Raw genomic sequence first — 19,008 nt, forward strand, 5'->3', positions numbered from 1 at the left:
AACCCTACAGTAATTCCATATTCCCTACCACCTACCTACACTAGGGGCAATTTACAATGGCCAATTTACCTATCAACCTGCAAGTCAATTGTGGCAGGGTGGGACTTCTAACCCCTGACGGATCAGGTACTTAATCCTGTTCCAAGTGTAGAGATGAGGGCATTTTAATATATAAAAGTGGGGGAGTCTGGGAATTCCCCAAACATACATCCAAACTGTTGTTGGGATGTGATGGGGGTGCTGGCCAGAAGAAGCGCTCCTCCTGATCAGGATTTCTGATGTTGGATCTGAGCCCTGCTCCAAATCCCAGCTATCGGCAAAACTTCCAATTTCCAACCTTCCTTAACCTAGGAATTTTGAGCTCATTGTTTCCCCTCTCATACTTCTCCAGGTACCATTCAGTATGTAACTGACATAGAACCGGATGCTGGGATGCATATGAGTAGCTTAGTTTGACATACTCACAAAAATTCTTTGTTTGCCAGATGGCTAACTAAGTTGTGGGAGTTGGAGTCACAGGGTCAGATCTGTCTATATTCTGAGGGATTGTGCATTAGTACACCGGTAAATTATGCTACTGGATGAGAATCTCTGGTTTGTTAATTTACAGATTTATAATCCAATTTATCAACCATTTAGTAATGGTTTCTTTTGCTTGAGTAGCCCTCAAGCATATAGCAGAGAGGAATGAGAAAAAACTAGGAAAGAAGAGGGTTAATCAAAGTAGATGTCAACCTGATGAAGTGTATTGGGGTGTAATCACAATAACTGGAGCAGTGCTTCAAAGCAGTCTTGTCTCTCCTCACCAGCACTTCAGTTAAATGTTGAAATCTTCAGAGCATCACTGACCAGGTCTTGAACATATTGGGTGACTCATTGGAAAATTGCAGGTTTACAGTGGGTGGCAAATCACAAGAGTGCACCTGTGATTTTCCAATAAGCTGCCCATTGCCTTTGAGGCCCCACTAGTGGTGCAGTCTTGGAAAATTTCATCTTTAGTTTAAGTGTGGACTGAACATCCAGAGTCATGGTGGCAGTCGTTGCAATCACTTTACTTTGTAATTATTTCAGGTCTGAACATGAAATTCACACACATTGCAATTTTAACATGTTTTGAAGCCAAAAAGATTTCTCATTACTGCTGAACTTTTACTGTGAATGCACCATTAGCAAAAGACTCCTGTGCAAGAGGAGGTGAGGAGAGTTATTGTTGCTGGGACAGCCATTTCATGATCTGGAAGTAATGGACTGGCATCAGGCAGTTTTCAAGTTTAAGGAGCATTTGTTAGTTTAAGACAGTTACCAAGTTTTAAACCCATTTGAGGGAATATGGGTCATGAAGAAAGGATAGGAATTACACTTAGAATATGAATGTGCCAAAATAAAAGAGAAGGGGAAAACGGTTACATGCTTTAAAAGTATTTCTTCTTGTTAAGAACTGAATTATCCAGTGGCCTGGCCTTGAAAAGCAGAGTAGCACAGAATAATGATCACTGCTGATGCGATGGTGATTTGTTACTGTATTGTAGGAGAAACAAAACCTCAATCTTAATAGCCCAATAAATGGAGCTGATATCAGTTAGCCGTATATTTTTTATGAACAATTAGTCATGATTGGGCATCCTCAGTCTTATTCTTTTTGTCTATTAGGCCCTGTATTTCTGTTTATATAAACCAGAGGTTCCAAACTATACTTACTTCATACTGACTTCCAGATCTAACAGCTACCCATGTACCCCTACCAGCCCACAGCCAGGTTTAATATTTTAATCCCTTTATTGTCCAAGCATTGTACAAAATGTACCAATTATAATATGCATATACAACTTAAACAATAACTTAAAAGTCCTACTCACCATTGATGTGACACTGAGGTTGTTTGAGCATAGGTGCATACATAATGTTTGGAGTTAGGCGAACAATACTTGTGTTAACCCACTACACCTGTCCCCCACCTAAGTTTTCCCTCCCATCTCCCCAATGAGCACGCCCCGCCCCCGCCAAACCCTGAGACTGTCTCTCCTCTTTAACTTCTTTCTGTCACAGTTTTTCAAATTATTGTCAATGGTCTGACTTTGGGAATACGCTCTCACTGTCTGCTACCACTGCTGCACCATGCTGTGGGGACAGATAAAGATAAAAGTGGAAGCCATACTCTCCACTTACTTAGAATTATAGAATCTTACAACACAGTAGGAGGCCATACACAAGTCCAGATCATTTATATAGAACAAGAAAAGTAAATCTCAATACAGAATTCTGGGGGACCCCACAGCATCCATCTGTCCAGTTAGAAAAACATCCATTCGCCACTACACACTGGCTACTATTCCTTAATCAATTATGTACCTGTCATGAAGACCCCCACTTGCCAAGAATGAGGCACATTAATTTCGTCATATGAGCATTAGTTTTAAACTGTTGCTGGAGTGAAGAAATTACTTGTTTAAAGAGATTTGGCTGGAGGACATTTGCATACTAAGAGACTGTCAGAGACAGTTGCCCAAGAAAAGACAATGGGAATGCTCACTGATTCAATTAACAGAGACTGGTCTGGGCAATGGTGATCCACATCTTGCTGATGTAAGAGACAGCACTATACCTCCCCCTCCCCCCACCGACCGAGAACTTTGAAATCCACAAACCGCAGGGGAGCGTTTGTTCCCAAATAAGGGCTTAGTCACCTGACTAACCTGCTAGCCAACTTGGAGTTTTGAATTGTGTTCACAGGACAGTTTGAAGACAGACTGCAGATTGCAACTGAACCTGGAACAAGGGAGCCTCTCTCCTGGCTGGCTCTCTCTCACTTTCTCACAAACCTTCAGACCCACTGAAGTTGCTTAAACCTTAAGAGAGAAAAGACTCCTATATCGAAACGTTAAAGCGTGCACTGGCCCCAGCGAACAGCAGGTCTTACCGGAACCAAAGACTCCACATTGAACTGAAAGGACTGTAAATACACCCAGCTATTACCTCAACTTTTTCCCCTTTTATTCTTTTTACTTTTTCTGTCTCTATTTGCATGTGTGTTTATCGCATATGCATGCTAGCATGGTCACGTCGCGTACTCGTAGTCGTTAACCGAACTAGAGTTTAAGGTTAATAAACTTCCACCTTTCTTGTTTACATCTAAGAAAACCTGTCTGATTAATTTCTTTGACTTACAATTGGAAAGCAGTGAACAAGGATTCACTGAGGGGGAGCTAAAAACACAATGTTTTTAAAATTAAACCCTGTTGCGGTTAAACCAGGCAAAGGCTGAGAGGGAACCCCTTGACCCCTTTCTCACCTGGTTGTAACAGAAATTTGGGGGCTAGTGTCCTGGATTTGATCCACAGACAAATGAGGAAATTGGAAGTGGGAAGCCAAATTGATACCAATCAAAAAAGAGAAAAGATTTCAATACAGGGTTTCTTGTAGTTGTGTTTGCTAGAATACAAACATGTCTGTGCCTGAAGCTAGTAGCTCCCCAAGCTAGGGTGAAGTAAGTTAATAAGTTGGAATAAGTTAAAAGCACTGTCTATGCAAGAGTTGAGAAAAATGGCTGAGCAGAGTGGGATCACTGTACGTGCTAAGGTTAGAAAGTCTGAACTCCTAAGACTAGTGGCCAACCATTTTTCCTTTGAATCTGAAGAAGCAGAAACCGGGTTAGCAGTAGACTCCGACAGGGTTTTGATAGCAAAACCACAATTGGAACAGAGGAAACTTGAATTACAAGACAGGGAAAGAGAAAGAGAAAAAGAGGGAGGGGAGAGAGAAATAAAAAACCTTCCACAAGGAACATGAAGACAAAGAGAGAGAGGAGAGAGAAAGGGAATGAGCCTTCTAGAAAGAATGCGAAGCGAGAGAGCTAAGGCAGCTTGAGTTAACTAGGGGGTGACAGAATAACCTGAGTGAAAGCATGGCCAATATGGAGGAGTGTAATTCAGGGCTGGGTACAGAATTGTTAAAACTTTCCCAACTGATCCCAAAATTCAGTGAGGGAGAAGTGAAAGCCTTTTTTGTGTCTTTTGAAAAACTGGCCAGGCAGTTAAAATTACCAGCTGAGGTTTGGACTCTCCTGCTACAAAGCAACCTAACCAGAAAAGCCCATGAGGTTTATTCCATGTTGCCAGATGAGAGTTCATTCAATTATGAACTGACAAAAAATGCTGTCCTCAGGGCATATGAGTTAGTACCAGAAGCCTATCGCCAAAAGTTTAGAACCCTCAAGAAGCAAGTTGATCAAACTTACCTGGAGTTTGAGAGAAATAAGCAGTTGTCTTTTGACCAGTGGCTGAGGGTTCATAAAGTGAAGCTCAGCTATGAAAATCTCAGAGAAGTAATTTAGCGAGAGGAATTTAAAAACTCTCTCCCACTCTCCATAAAGACACATGTAGAGGAACAGAAGGTTCATACAGCCCAGCAAGCTGCAGTGCTGGCTGATGAGTTTGCTCTCATTTATAAGTCGGTTTCCCAGTGGAAAACCTTTCCGAATCATCCCCCACAAATCTGGAAAGGACAAAGGGTGGGAAGGTGATTGAAGTCCAAGCAATCCTGGGAGGGAAAGAAAAGCAGGAGACACAGGGGGCCCTCCTCCAGCCAAAAAGGAAGGTGCTGTAAGTAGGAGTGTGACCCGGAGACCTGTGTGCTCCCATTCTAATAAAGCAGGGCATTTAAGAGCTGACTGCTGGAAACTAAAGGGAAAACCTGTATAGTTAATCAGGGCACACCTATTCAGTGAAGGAGAAGGGACCCTGATGGAAAGCACAGCAGACCAAGCTGTGGCTTTAACTGCAGTAAAAGTCAGACCTAGGAAGTCTACCGCTGCAAATGCAGGAACATTTAATAGGATTCCTGAAGGTTATTAGGGTTTTTGTGTCTGAAGGAAGAATAACCCCATACCCCTCGAGTGGGGCAAGCAAGCCCATAGTAATCCTCAGAGACACCGGGGCCACTAGATCTCTTTTACTGGGAAAAGGCCTGACTTTTCCCGTGAGAGTGCAGTAAGCACCAGAATGGTGGTGCATGGTATGGGAGGGCAGTATATGCCTGTACCTTTACACCTGGAGTGCACTTGAAGTGCGACCCAGTTTCGGGACTGGTGACCATAGGGATTGTCTCTAGTTTGCCTGTGGACGGAGTTGACCTGCTCCTAGGTAATGATCTGGTGGGGACAAAGCTGGTAGCTTCCCTAGTGGTGAAAGAGAGACCACAGGAGGTCAGAGAGACAGGGGAGTGGCAGGAGAAGGTCCCCTGCAGTTTTCCTGAATGTGTAGTGAATCAGACCATGATCATACCAGCTCCCCCAGAGGAGACTGAATTGGCACTGCAGGCAGATGACCATGAGGTCTGTCTGTCTGAGACTTTCTTTGGAAAGTTAGAAGACCCAGGGAATGAATTAAATGAATCTTCCCTAGCTGAGGGTCAGCGAGCTGACCCATTATTGAGTCTGCCCAGTCTGAAATTGAAGCAGAGAGAGTCCCTGATTGCTACTATTTAAAGAATGAGGTACTGATGATGAAGTGGAGTTCTTCTTGCAGACCTGAGAGCAAGGAGTGGACAGTGGTTCACCAGTTAGTGGTGCCGCAGAGGTACCAGAGAAAAATATTAAGAAGGGCTCATGAGATTACATGAGTGTACATGTTGGTATTCGAAAAACCAAAGCCCGCATAAGACAGCAGTTTAACTGGCCAAAACTCCACAAAGATGTGGTGGAGTACTGTAGGAGTTGCCACATGTGCCAGGTTGAGGGGAAACCCCAACCTACAGTGAAAACTGCACCCCTAAGTTCTGTATCAGTGTTAGGAGGACCCTCCAGCAGAGGGCTGGTGAACTGTAAGGGACCCCAGCTGAGAACAAAAGGGGATAGGCAGGCACAAGGCTGGCAAAAGGTTAGAAAGGAAAGGGGAACAAGGGACCAAGAGGGCAGGTGAAAGGAAGTCCGGGAGGAATTCTGGTTGAAAACCCCCTACTATCCGGTCAGCCAACCCAGAAATATTTGAAAAGGTAGACCCCGCATCCTCCTATGTAAATGCAGACACCAGATGCACCCCACCAGAGTTGGTAACAGCATTTACAGGAACCTGCCAAGACAAAGACAAAGAAGGTCCTCAAGCGGGCAGAGAAACCATGAGATGATGCCTCACTTAGTCGAAGTGCTGCAGTGGTTCTGCTACTAGCAGCAGGATCTGGACAAATACCTGCAAGCAGCAGTGTCCCAGAGGACAAAGGGAAGATTAGAAAGGAATCCCACCCCCCACCCCACATAGTCAAGAAAAAAGGGAACCAACCATTCCCTAAGGTGAAAAGCCTTTGCATGCCTCATCAAAGCACTGAAAGAGAGTTCAGAGTAGAATCGCCTAATGCCGACCATGAGCAGAACTCCCACTTAGGGCTAACTAAATCTAACCCTCCCCCTGCAGACCTCAACAAGAACAAAGGCACCTAGGCAGCCATGGAAATGTGCAAACTAAAAAACTTCCCCAAAGACCACATGTTTATTGGGATGCCAAAAAAGGCAGTTTAAAGCAGCACTGCTACCAAGAAAAGACAGGCTGTGACAACTGTTAAGATTTCTGAATGAAGAAGAGAGATGCATGTGTGTTTTCCTGTAGTTATCTTCTCTTTAGTCCCTTTTAAAAAAGAATCTCATTTCATTCCGCTGGGTGTGGAGGTGTCATGAAGAACCCCACCTGCCAAGAATGAGGCATATTAATTTCGTCCTGTGAACATTAATTTTAAACTGCTGCTGGAGTGAAGAAATGACTTGTTTAAAGAGACATTTAGCTGGAGGACATTTGCATACTGAGAGACAGTCGCCTAGGAAAAGACAGTGGGAATGCTTACTGATTCAGTTAACAGAGATTGGTCTGGGCAATGGTGATCCACATCTTGTCGGTGTAAGAGACAGCACTACAACCCCCCACCCCCACCGAGAACTTTGAAATCCACAAACCACAGGAGCAGTTGTTCCAAATAAGGGGTTAGTCACATGACTAACCTGCTAGCCAACTTGGAGTTTTGAATTGTGCTCACAGGACAGTTTGAAGACAGACTGCAGATTGCAACTGAACCTGGAACAAAAGAGCCTGTCTCCTGGCTGGCTCTCTCTCGCTTTCTCACAAGCCTCTGGACCCAATGAAATCGCTTAAACTTCAAGAGAGAAAAGACTCCTACGTCGAAACAAGTTAAAGCGTGCACTGGCCCCAGCAAACAGCAAGACTTACCGCAACCAAAGACTCCACATTGAACTCAAAGGACTGTAAATACTCCCAGCTATTGTCTCAAATTTTCCCCCTTTTTCTTTCTACTTTTTCTGTCTCTATCTGCGTGTGTGTCTGTCGCGTATGCATGCTAGCGTAATCGCGTCACATACTTGTAGTTGTTAACCGAATTAGAGTTTAAGGTTAATAAACTTTCACCTTTCTTGTTTACATCTAAGAAAACCTGTCTGATTGATTTCTTTGACTTACAATTGGAAAGCAGTGAACAAGGATTCACTGAGGGGGAGCTAAAAACAGTGTTTTTAAAATTAAACCCTGTCACGGTTAAACCAGGCAAAGACTGAGAGGGAACCACTAGACCCCTTTCTCACCTGGTTGTAACAGTACCTAAGTGACTACTGTCCCTTACCCCAAGTGCTTCTATTTTCCATATAAGTCTGTTATGTGATACTTTATGGAATGCTTTTTGAATGTCTGCATATAGGTAACATTTATTGCAATGTTTTCATCAATCCTCTTGGTTAGTTCAGTGAAAATATTCAATTGGGATAGTAAGACACAATTTGCCTTTATCAAAAATGTGCTTGCTGTCCCTTCTTAATCCATGCTTGTCCAAGTAATCATTTCAGTTCCTCCCTAGCCACTCACTTGTACTGAAACAAACTGGGTGAATCCTTGGCATTCTATTTGATACTGAGCTGAGTTTTAAACCTCATATCCTAAGCATCACCAACACCTTCTATTTCCACCTGTGCAACATTGTCATCCCTCTGCCACTGAAACCTTTATCTATTCTTTGTTACCTCTTGACTCAATTATTCCAATGACCTCACATTCTCTGCAAATGCCCACTTGTCCAGGACATATCAACATTTAAGTCCCATTTACCTATCATTGACCGACACTGGTCCCTATCCCAAAACATATTAAGTTTGAACGACTCATTCTTATCAAATTCCTTCATGGTCTTGCTGCATCTTTTCTCTACAGTGTCCTTCAAGTCTTATATTACCATCCGTGGCACCCTTCAGTCCTCTGATTCATTTTTTTATTCAACTCCCTCCCGTTACCTCAACAGCGGTGGATCATTTGGTGGCATTGACTCCATTTTCCCCCTAAACTCCTTTGAATGTCCACCGGTATGTGCTTCTTTTAAATACTTCTCAAAACCCTTCTTTTTGGCAAGGTCATCCCAACTAATCTCTCACTCCATAGCTCACATCCCATTCCTTGCCAACGTCCATTTGTGAAATCGCTTGGGATATTTTTCTTGATGTAAAAGGCACTATGTGAATAAAAGCTTTTGTTTCAACTCCCTAGTCAGGTCATTATGTTGCATCTGCACACAAATCAACTGAACTTTTTAAAATCAAAACCATACCCCTTTAAATGCTGGTCTTATCATGCACACATTTATATAAAATGTAAATAATATGTTGTTCATGGAATGTTAAATGATGTGTAGATTTTCTGATCCTATGGTAGTGAGAGTCAGATTTTTAAAAATGTATGGAAACCTTCTGCATTTCTTACCTAGCTTGGTGAAGTTTCCAGCAGAGTCTCCCACCTTGCACCATATGTTACTGGGAGCCACCTAGCATCGCCAGCTCTATCTCGCAACTGTGCACCAATCAGCGGAGGTAGGATCCCGGAGGAACCAGACTCCTCTCCGGGTGTGGAGACTCCCCATGGGGGTGGTCGATGTGCTCGTCCTTCCTTAGAGGAGCCAGCCTGGAGACACGGGGGTTTCCTGGAATTTGAGGTCAGCGGGCTAGAGCAATTGACCCCTCGTTCTTCCAGATCACGCAAGTCCATTTCCAGCTGGGAGTTTCATGCTCTCAGGAAATTGTTGATGGTTGGCAGAAGGAGGAGGACAAGACCTCCAATCCACACTAGGAAGCTGAAAGAATGGACTGAAGGTGTCGCTGGCGAGCAAATGGTACAGAGAACTGCCACCTGGGAGAAAGCCGACAGCCCGTCTCTGGGCCATGGTACACGCCTTTGAATTTGGGAAAAATACAACAGGCTGAACAAACATTCACCAGGAAGTATCCTAATGTTTCTTTTTTCTTCACACACCCGTGCAATGAAAAATTAATGAATTAAAAAATGGTTAAATAAGTGAGAAAAATGGTTAAATGTTTGCATTGGACCTTAAATCCACCATTAGACAGTTTCTCCTGCATATCGCTCCAGGAATGTCACATGAACCGCTAGGGGTACATGTACTGCGGTTTGGGAACCCCTGATCTAAACTATAGATGCAGTAACATATTGCAATTTATCAAATGTTAACTACATGGTGAATATTAGTAGCTGTTTTTGTAAAAGTTGTTCAATTACTTACTTTAAATAAAATGTTGTACAAAAATGTTAGAACACTGGAGGCCTCTGAAAGAAATTGGGCAATGTTGTGGAACTAAAATAAAATTAACAAATATTTATTATAACACTGAGTCCTGTGACATCATGAGATGTGGTGTAATGCTGTACCATGTAAGTGTAATCTTTCCTTAAATATCAGTGGCACAGATAAGCAGACTATATGATCAGATTTGAATAGAGATTTTTATGACCAGTAAGCATAGTAGTGGAGATTTACAATGTTACAGTCAATTTTCATGGACATTCCTATTTTGATGCATTTAGTTTAGCAAGTGGATTATGCGATTATAACAAAAGTCTACATTTGTACACCATTCAACAATATTTGGTGGGAAATTGTGCAGCATGTTGTCAAATTATTTTTCAAAGAAAGTGATGTGTCTGGTAGAGTTGAAAATCCTTATATTTCTATATTCTTAAATAGAATGCTGAATGGGAAGTTAAAAAATCATTCCACTGAGATTTATTTGCTTGTTTTTCATTAGTTCCATAACAGAACATATTACAAATTTTCTCTTGCAGTATTTATACTGTGTGCATATAAAGCCACTTTCATATTGATCTTGAGCAATTTGCTTCTGCAAATCTCACCTGCTGCAGCTGTTAGTCAGTTAAAGGTAAAAATAATGAAATCCCTGGACTGCTGGCTGGGTAGACCTGTTTTTCCTTCATATTACTGCCGATCACAGGTCTAACTGGCCATGAGTAGTGCTGTACACAGCAGAAGCACAATCTTCATGGATTTTCAGAACCACTCCCGACATCATGATGTGACATTATGATGTGATTTATTGATGGCTTCATGATGCAATTACATTGCACTTGCAGAGTAACCCACTTGTCATAGCTGCTCTTTGCACGTGCAATCCCTGGAATAGACTTTGCTGCAGGTTCAGAGGAAGATCGGTGTCACTTTTAGGAACATCCCAAGACCCAGCATGTAATATAAAAGAGCTTTTAGTTTTGACATTCCAAAAATGGTCTTACTAGAGTCTGCATCTTTTTTTAAAGTCTTTTATAGGAATATTGTACTCAGTGATTTCAAAATAATTTATATTTGTTGCTTTTCAGAACAACGAAGCAACCAATTGTTAAAAAAAGGCTCTCGGCTAGAAATATCTGGTTTAATGAGAAGTGGCTTTATATTTCTCATTAATGGAGTATCTCAATGAGCAACTAATTGTATATAATAAATTGTTAACTGAATTATGTGGAAGATATGTTGTAGCCAACTATGAAATGTGGTTTATAGTCGACAAGACATGTCTGCTAGACTGGGTATGCGGCAGGTGGTGAGGGAACCAACAAGAGGGGAAAACATACTTGACCACGTCCTCACCAATCTGCCTGCTGCAGATGCATCTGTCCATGATATTATTGATAGGAGTGACCACCACACAGTCCTTGTGGAGACGAAGTCCCGCCTTCACATGGAGGATACCATCCATCGTGTTGTGTGGCACTACCACCGTGCTAAATGGGATAGATTTTGAACAGATCTAGCAATGCAAAACTGGGCATCCATGAGGCGCTGTGGGACATCAGCAGCAGCAGAATTGTACTCAGCCACAATCTGGAACCTCATGGCCCGGCATATCCCCCACTCTACCATTACCATCATGGGGCGGCACAGTGGCGCAGTGGTTAGCACTGCAGCCTCACAGCTCCAGCGACCCGGGTTCAATTCTGGGTACTGCCTGTGTGGAGTTTGCAAGTTCTCCCTGTGTCTGCGTGGGTTTTCTCCGGGTACTCCAGTTTCCTCCCACCACCAAAAGACTTGCAGGTCGATAGGTAAATTGGTCATTATAAATTGCCCCTAGTATAGGTAGGTGGTAGGGGAATATAGGGACAGGTGGGGATGTGGTAGGAATATGGGATCCGTGTAGGATTAGTATAAATGGGTGGTTGATGGTCGGCACAGACTCGGTGGGCCGAAGGGCCTGTTTCAGTGCTGTATCTCGAAATAAAATAAATAAAAATAAAAAAAAGTCAGGAGACCAACCCTGATTCAATGAAGAGTGCAGGAGGGCATGCCAGGAGCAGCACCAGGCATACCTCAAAATGGGTGTCAACCTGGTGAAGCTATAACACAGGACTATCTGCGTGCCAAACTGCGTAAGTAGCATGCGATAGACAGAGCTAAGCGATCCCATAACCAACGGATCAGATCTAAGCTCTGCAGTCCTGCCACATCCAGCCATGAATGGTGGTGGACAAGTAAACAACTAACTGGAGGAGGTGGCTGCACAAATATCCCCATCCTCAATGATGGGGGAGCCCAGCACATCAGCGCGAATGATAAGGCTGAAGCATTTGCAACAATCTTCAGCCAGAACTGCCGAGTTGAGGATCCACCTCGGCCTCCTCCTGAAGTCCCCAGCATCACAGATGCCAGACTTCAGCCAATTCGATTCACTCCCCGTCATATCAAGAAACAACTGAAGGCACTGGATACTGTAAAAGCTATGGGCCCTGACAATATTCCGGCAATAGTACTGAAGACCTGTGCTCCAGAACCTGCTGCGCCCCTAGCCAAGCTGTTCCAGTACAGCTACAACACTGGCATCTACCCGGCAATGTGGAAAATTGCCCAGGTATGTCCTGTACACAAAAAGCAGGACAAATCCAACCCGGCCAATTACCGCCCCATCAGCCTACTCTCGATCATCAGTAAAGTGATGGAAGGTGTCATCAACAGTGCCATCAAGCGGCACTTGCTAAGCAAAAACCTGCTCAGTGACGCTCAGTTTGGGTTCTGCCAGGGCCACTCAGCTCCTGACCTCATTACAGCCTTGGTTCAAACATGGACAAAAGAGCTGAACTCAGGAGGTGAGGTGAGAGTGACTGCCCTTGACATCAAGGCATCATTTGACCAAGTATGGCATCAAGGAGTCAAGGAGCCCTAGCAAAACTGGAGTCAATGGGAATCAGGGGGAAAACCCTCTGCTGGCTGGAGTCAGACCTAGCGCAAAGGAAGATGGTTGTGGTTGTTGGAGGTCAATCATCTGAGCTCCAGGACATCACTGCATGAGTTCCTCGGGGTAGTGTCCTAGGCCCAACCATCTTCAGCTGCTTCATCAATGACCTTCCTTCAATCATAAGGTCAGAAGTGGGGATGTTCGCTGATGATTGCACAATGTTCATCACCATTCGTGACTTCTCAGATCCTGAAGCAGTCTGTGTAGAAATGCAGCAAGACCTGTACAATATCCAGGCTTGGGCTAATAAGTGGCAAGTAACATTCGCGCCACACAAGTGCCAGGCAATGACCATCTCCAACAAGAGAGAATCTAACCATCTCCCCTTGACATTCAACGGCATTACCATCGCTGAATCCCCCACTATCAACATCCTAGGGGCTACCATTGACCAGAAACTGAATTGGAGTAGCCATATAAATACCGTGGCTACAAGAACAGGTCAGAGGCGAGGAATCCTGAGGCGAGTAAGTCACCTCCTGACTTCCCCAAAGCCTGTCCACCATCTGCAAGGCACAAATCAGGAGTGTGATGGAATACTCTCCACTTGCCTGGATGGGTGCAGCTCCAACAACACTCAAGAAGCTCGACACTATCCAGGACAAAGCAGCCCGCTTGCTTGGCACCCCAACTACAAACATTCACTCCCTCCACCACCGACGCACAGTGGCAGCAGTGTGTACTATCTACAAGATGCACTGCAGCAATGCACCAAGGCTCCTTAGACAGCACCTTCCAAACCCGCGATCTCTACCAACTAGAAGGACAAGGGCAGCAAATGCATGGGTCCACTACCACCTGCAAGTTCCCCTCCAAGTCACACACCATCCTGACTTGGAACTATATCGCCGTTATTTCGCTGTCGCTGGGTCAAAATCCTGGAACTCCCTTCCTAACAGCACTGTGGGTATACCTATCCCAAATGGACTGCAGCGGTTCAAGAAGGCAGCTCACCACCACCTTCTCAAGGGCAATTAGGGATGGGCAATAAATGCTGGCCTGGCCAGCGACGCCCACATTCCATGAATGAATAGTAAAAAAAAAGTGTGACTATAATTCACAAGAGACAAAGTTGTGAATAAGTTCTGGTCAATCTTATGAATGGAATACAAATTACATTTTACAGTTGCCATTTTTTTCTATGTACTATTTAGTTACAATTATTTTTAATGTGATTAAACACAAATTTAATGTGGTAGACAGTACTGTTAAAACAACATTTTAAGAGCACCTTTAACAAAAAATATTTCCAAAGTGCTTCACAGGCTTATGGAAATGGATGCCAAGCCAGGAAAGAAGCAATTTGGAGAGGTAATAAAAATTTTGGTTACAGGATTGAGGTTTGGAGGAAGCTTCTAAGGGAGGAGAGGTAACTGGAGATGCAGAAAGGTTTAAGAAGGGAATTCTGGAGAATGGAACATAGATGGCTAGAGACTGTGCGACTAATGGTGGAGCAAATGGAGACGAGAGTCAGATAAGCACTTTCTTAATATATATGCACTTTCTTGGGATTTTGTTGTTACTGACAAATCTGTCATTTGTTGCTCATCCCTAGTTGTCCTGAGAATGTGGTGGGTGGCCTTCTTCTTTGAAAGTCATGGAGTAGCAGAGGGACTGGTATAGGTTTGGAGACTGGCAATGTTGTGGACCTGAAAGTATGTGGTCTTCTTGACAAAGATTTTAGGATCTGAAGTTCAGCTTAGAGTCAAACAGAACATTAATGTTGTGAATAGTCTGGTTCACCCTGAGAGACTGGCTGGGGAGGGGCATGGAATCACGGGTAAGAACTTATGAAAATATTTAATTGGCTGGGACACAGCTTGAGACATCCTGAGGTTGTGAAAGGCACTATATAAATGCGAGTCTTCCTTTGATCTATTTTAATCCCATTTCTCTGCCCTTTTCCATATGCTATTAATAGTCATTCATAATATTTATCCAATTCAACTTTATTAGTCACAAACTCAGTAGCCACTTAGGCTAAATCATTCTATGTTCAAATTTTTTTTGTTGCAAAACAAAATTCTAACTTTCTCCTTTGTTATTCTTGTGGTAATCATGAGTCTGTGCCTCCTTGATATTGGTTTGGCAATTTGAAGATGATCTTTATTTACTCCAAGACCTTTCATAATTTTAACATTCTTTATCAAATCTCCCTGAAATCTCTGGTTCTGGTGAAAAAGCCCCACTTTTTCAGGTGTTTCTACATAACCATAACTTTTTCCACAGCTCTGATATCTTCCCTATAATGGGGTGTCCAGAACGGTACACTATACTCACCTGAGATCTCATCAATGTTCTTTATAAAAACCTGGAAAATGTATTTTTAATGGGCAATAAAAACTGACTTCAAAGATCCCTATTATTAATTGTTTGGTCCCCAATTCTACATTAGTTTATTGATTCCATTAGTTCATTAATTCACAGATACCCTGCAGATGCATTAATTTATTTGCCAGTGTGCCTGCTGCTTGATGAAATTATGAATAATGAGTGCTGTAGCAGTGGTTGCAGTACTGGATTAGCAAGAAACCTCATGGCCTGACATCCCTCAGTTCTTCAGTTCCATCAAACCAACAGATCAACTCTGATTCAATGTGGAATGTGGGAAGATGTGCTAGGAGTAGCCCTCGTTAGTCACCTGCCCTCTATTTCTCCCATGAAATCTTCAGAAAGGTTGCTAAATATTTAGGTACAATTTTGAGCTTTTTTAACAGCTCTATGACTTTATTGTCTCTGTGCGACCATCAACCTTTCGATGGATAATCCTTTTAAAGATTGTATTGGATAGATGGTGAGTTGAGAATGACTGCCCTTGACATCAAGGCAGCATTTGACTGAGTATGGCATCAAGGAGCCCAGGGGGAAAACTATCCGAGTCATACCTAGCACAAAAGAAGATGGTTGTGGTTGTTGGAGGTCAATTATTTCAGCTCCAGGACATCACTGCAGGAGTTCTTCAGGGTAGTGTCCTAGGCTCAACCATCTTCAGCTGCTTCATCAATGACCTTCCTTCAATCGTAAGGTCAGATGGGGTTGTTCGCTGATGATTGCACAATGTTTAGCATCATTCGCGACTCCTCAAATACTGAAGCAGTCCGTGTAGAAATGAAGCAAGATCTGGACAATATCCAGACTTGGGCTGATAAGTGGCAAGTAACATTTGCGCCACACAAGTGCCAGGCAATGACCATCTCCAACAAGAGAGAATCTAATCATCTTCCCTTGACGTTCAATGCAATTACGATTGCTGAATCCCCCACTATCAACATCCTGGGGTTTACCAATGATCAGAAACTGAACTGGATTCGCCATATAAATACCATGGCTACAAGAGCAGGTCAGAGGCTAGGAATCCCGAGTAACGCACCTCCTGACTCACCAAAGGCTGTCCGTCATTTAGAAGGCACAAGTCAGGCGTGTGATGCAATACTCTCCACTGCCTGGATGGGTGCAGCTCCAACACTCAAGAGGCTCGACACCAACCAGGACAAAGCAGCCGGCTTGATTGGCATCCCATCCACAAACATTCACTCTCTTGATTGCCTCCCCATTCACTCTCTCCACCACTGATGCACAGTAGCAGCAGTGTGTACCATTTACAAGATGCACTACAGCAACATACCAAGGCTCCTTCGACAGCACCTTTCAAACCCGTGACCTCTACCACCTAAAAGGACGAGGGCAGCAGATGCATGGGAACACCACCATCTGCAAGTTTCCTCCAAACCACACACCATCCTGACTTGGAACTATATCACCGTTCCTTCACTGTTACTGGGTCAAAATCCTGGAACTCCCTTCCTAACAGCACTGTGAGTGTACCTACCCCACATAGACTGTAGCGGTTCAAGAAGGCGGCTCACCACCACCTTCCCAAGGGCAATTAGGGATGGGCAATAAATTCTGGCCTGGCCAGCGACGCCCACATCCCATGAAAGAATTTTTAAAAAGCCCATACATCAGTTGTGCTCCCTGAGCTTGTACCAAAGTACACAGAGCATGTGTTCAATTGATGAGCTGTCCTTACAAACTCAGTTAAAGACAGAACTCTACTCAGTGCAGTGTGGTGCCCTTGCAATGCGTTCTCATCACAGTGCAGGCTGGAACACATAATCGGCCCCATCAAAACTATTTCCCATACAGTGTTGCCAAAACCATAAAATTTGAAAAAGTATTGCGATTAAATTACATTCTGCTTTGTGATATTATAATAATAGCTTATTGACCAAGATGAGATTGAAGGTAGATTGCAGGCAAAATGACAAGAGTCCACATCGTTACAGGGTGTGTAAAACTACGATGTGATCAATAATGTTTTTCTAACACATCTAGTTTAATGTTTTATTCCAATAAGTGAATTAGGTTTTAATTTTTAGTTTTGTTGTTCAAAATGCTTTGTTTTAGGAGCTTTGACATTTGCTTCATATTTTTGGAGACTGTTATCGGACCAATCCTTGTGTTGCTGTGGTGCGTTTATATGCTGAGTTGTGCTGTGCCTCTAGGCCAATTCAGAAAACTTAACCTGAGCTCTAGCTTTTGGTAGGTGAATTTTAATATCAGTTCAAAACTTATCCACCACAAAAATAAAGCCCAGGCTATTTTAAACTCCCAGGTCTCACATGAATGCCATTGTCCAAATTCCCATTCAGTTGAGATAAAAGGTCGTCAGGAAGTGGTGCACAATTGTAAATCCATGGGATCAGTTATCGAGCAGTCCTATGAGTATCCTCACAATCAGGAGGAGGCGCAGGTCAAACCCTTGTTGCTGGGCAATGTTTTGCAGAGAACAGCATAGCATGACCATTCTGGAGGGCCTGGCTGGTGTGCACTGCAGGACACCTTCAGATCTGTTCAGGCACCTGAAGCGTGTCTTCAGCTTGCCAATGGCTTGTTCAATGACACCTCCAGTGGTTATATAACATGCATTGTAGCTCATTTCTCAGGTTTCTGAGAGGTGTCATCAGTCACGTTTTAAGTGAATATCCCTTGTCTCCAGGCAGCCAGCTTGTAACTCTGCTTCCAGGTGCGAAGACATTTGGGAGGGTGGTCTGCCCCAAGGTGAAAACATCATGGCAGTTGCCGGTAATTTTGTACATAGCTGCATTAAGATCTTTTTGTGGTTGCACACCAGCTGCACATTGATGGAGTGGAAGCCCTTGTTGTTATTGAACACTCCTTGATGATGTTTGGGTGCCTTGAATGCCACATGTGTGCAGTCGATGATGTCCTGCACCTGTGGGAAACCAATCAGAGCCGTAAATCCGAGCACCTGCTTACTCTGACTGATGTCACAGGCAAAGTTAACATAATTGCTGGCCCTGGCAAACAAGTCATCAGTTACCTGTCTTATGCAATTGTGTGCTGCCAACTGGGAGATCTTCCAAAGGTCTCTGGCAGAACCCTGGAAGGATCCAGAGACAAAATTGCTGAGGTCAGTGGTGACTTTGACAGCCGCTGGTAAAGCTTTGCCACCAGGTCCAGTTGGCAGCAGATTTTGTTTTAGTGAGCTGCAAATATCTTCCACCACTGACACCCTGAGCTTCCTGAGACACTGGTGGTCAGACATACCAAGGAAGCTTATCCTCTGCCTGTAGGCCCTGTGTCCCGGGTGTGGTCTGGCCAATATTTATCCCTCAATAAACATCACAAAAACAGATTATGTGGTCATTATCACATTGCTGTTTGTGGGGGTTTGCTGTGCGCGTACCACCTGCCGTGTTTCCTGCATTACAACAGTTACTACACTTCAAAAAATATTAATTAAATATAAAGCACTTTGAGATCTCCGATAGTCATGAAAAGCGCTATATAAATGCAAGTCTTTCTTTTTTTATTTCCCTGAGATTGCTTCAGCTCCCCCGATTGCCGCTTGCTTTAACTGGCAACTTCCAGGAAGCCTAGGAAACCCATGGATCCAAAGATGAACTGAAAAATCAATGTCAATATCGCTCTAATTGAGCAATTCGCATATGTTAATTGAAAGCCATCTCTCCCAAGGTGGTTGCTTGCATGCAGCTTAGCACGCTGCATTGAAACTCAGAAGTTAGTGGGTTGGAGCCGGCTTCCCAATGTGCTGTTAATTTCACCATTTTTAACCTCTCCCACCACCCATTCTCAAACACACGCGCTCCTGCACGTTAAGATTCAGCCCAATATCTTTGTACTTATCTCCACATTGCTGCTGCCACCTCTCTATCTTTGCAGTCTCCTCAAGCCCTGTGCCTCTGCCTGTAATTGCCAGTCTTGCAACCCTAGCCCACTACACATTCTAGCCTCCCTCTGCTCTGCCATCAGTGACAGAGATGTCAGCCATCTGACTCCTACTCTCTGAAACTCCCTTGTCTAAACTGATTTGTCTTTCCACATCACTCCCCAAGTTTAAAAATCTCCTAAAAACCAACTCTTCAATGGTGCCTTCAGCCACCTACCCCAGTTTC

General features: G+C 43.6%; 1 protein-coding gene across 1 annotated transcript in view; it reads left to right on the forward strand.

The window, feature by feature from the left end:
* Positions 1-19,008, forward strand: part of si:zfos-911d5.4 (uncharacterized) — a 286,271-nt gene that overhangs the window by 9,382 nt on the left and 257,881 nt on the right. The window lies entirely within an intron of this gene.

This window comes from Heterodontus francisci, chromosome 20 (assembly GCF_036365525.1).
Source record: "Heterodontus francisci isolate sHetFra1 chromosome 20, sHetFra1.hap1, whole genome shotgun sequence".
NCBI classification, from domain to species: domain Eukaryota; kingdom Metazoa; phylum Chordata; class Chondrichthyes; order Heterodontiformes; family Heterodontidae; genus Heterodontus; species Heterodontus francisci.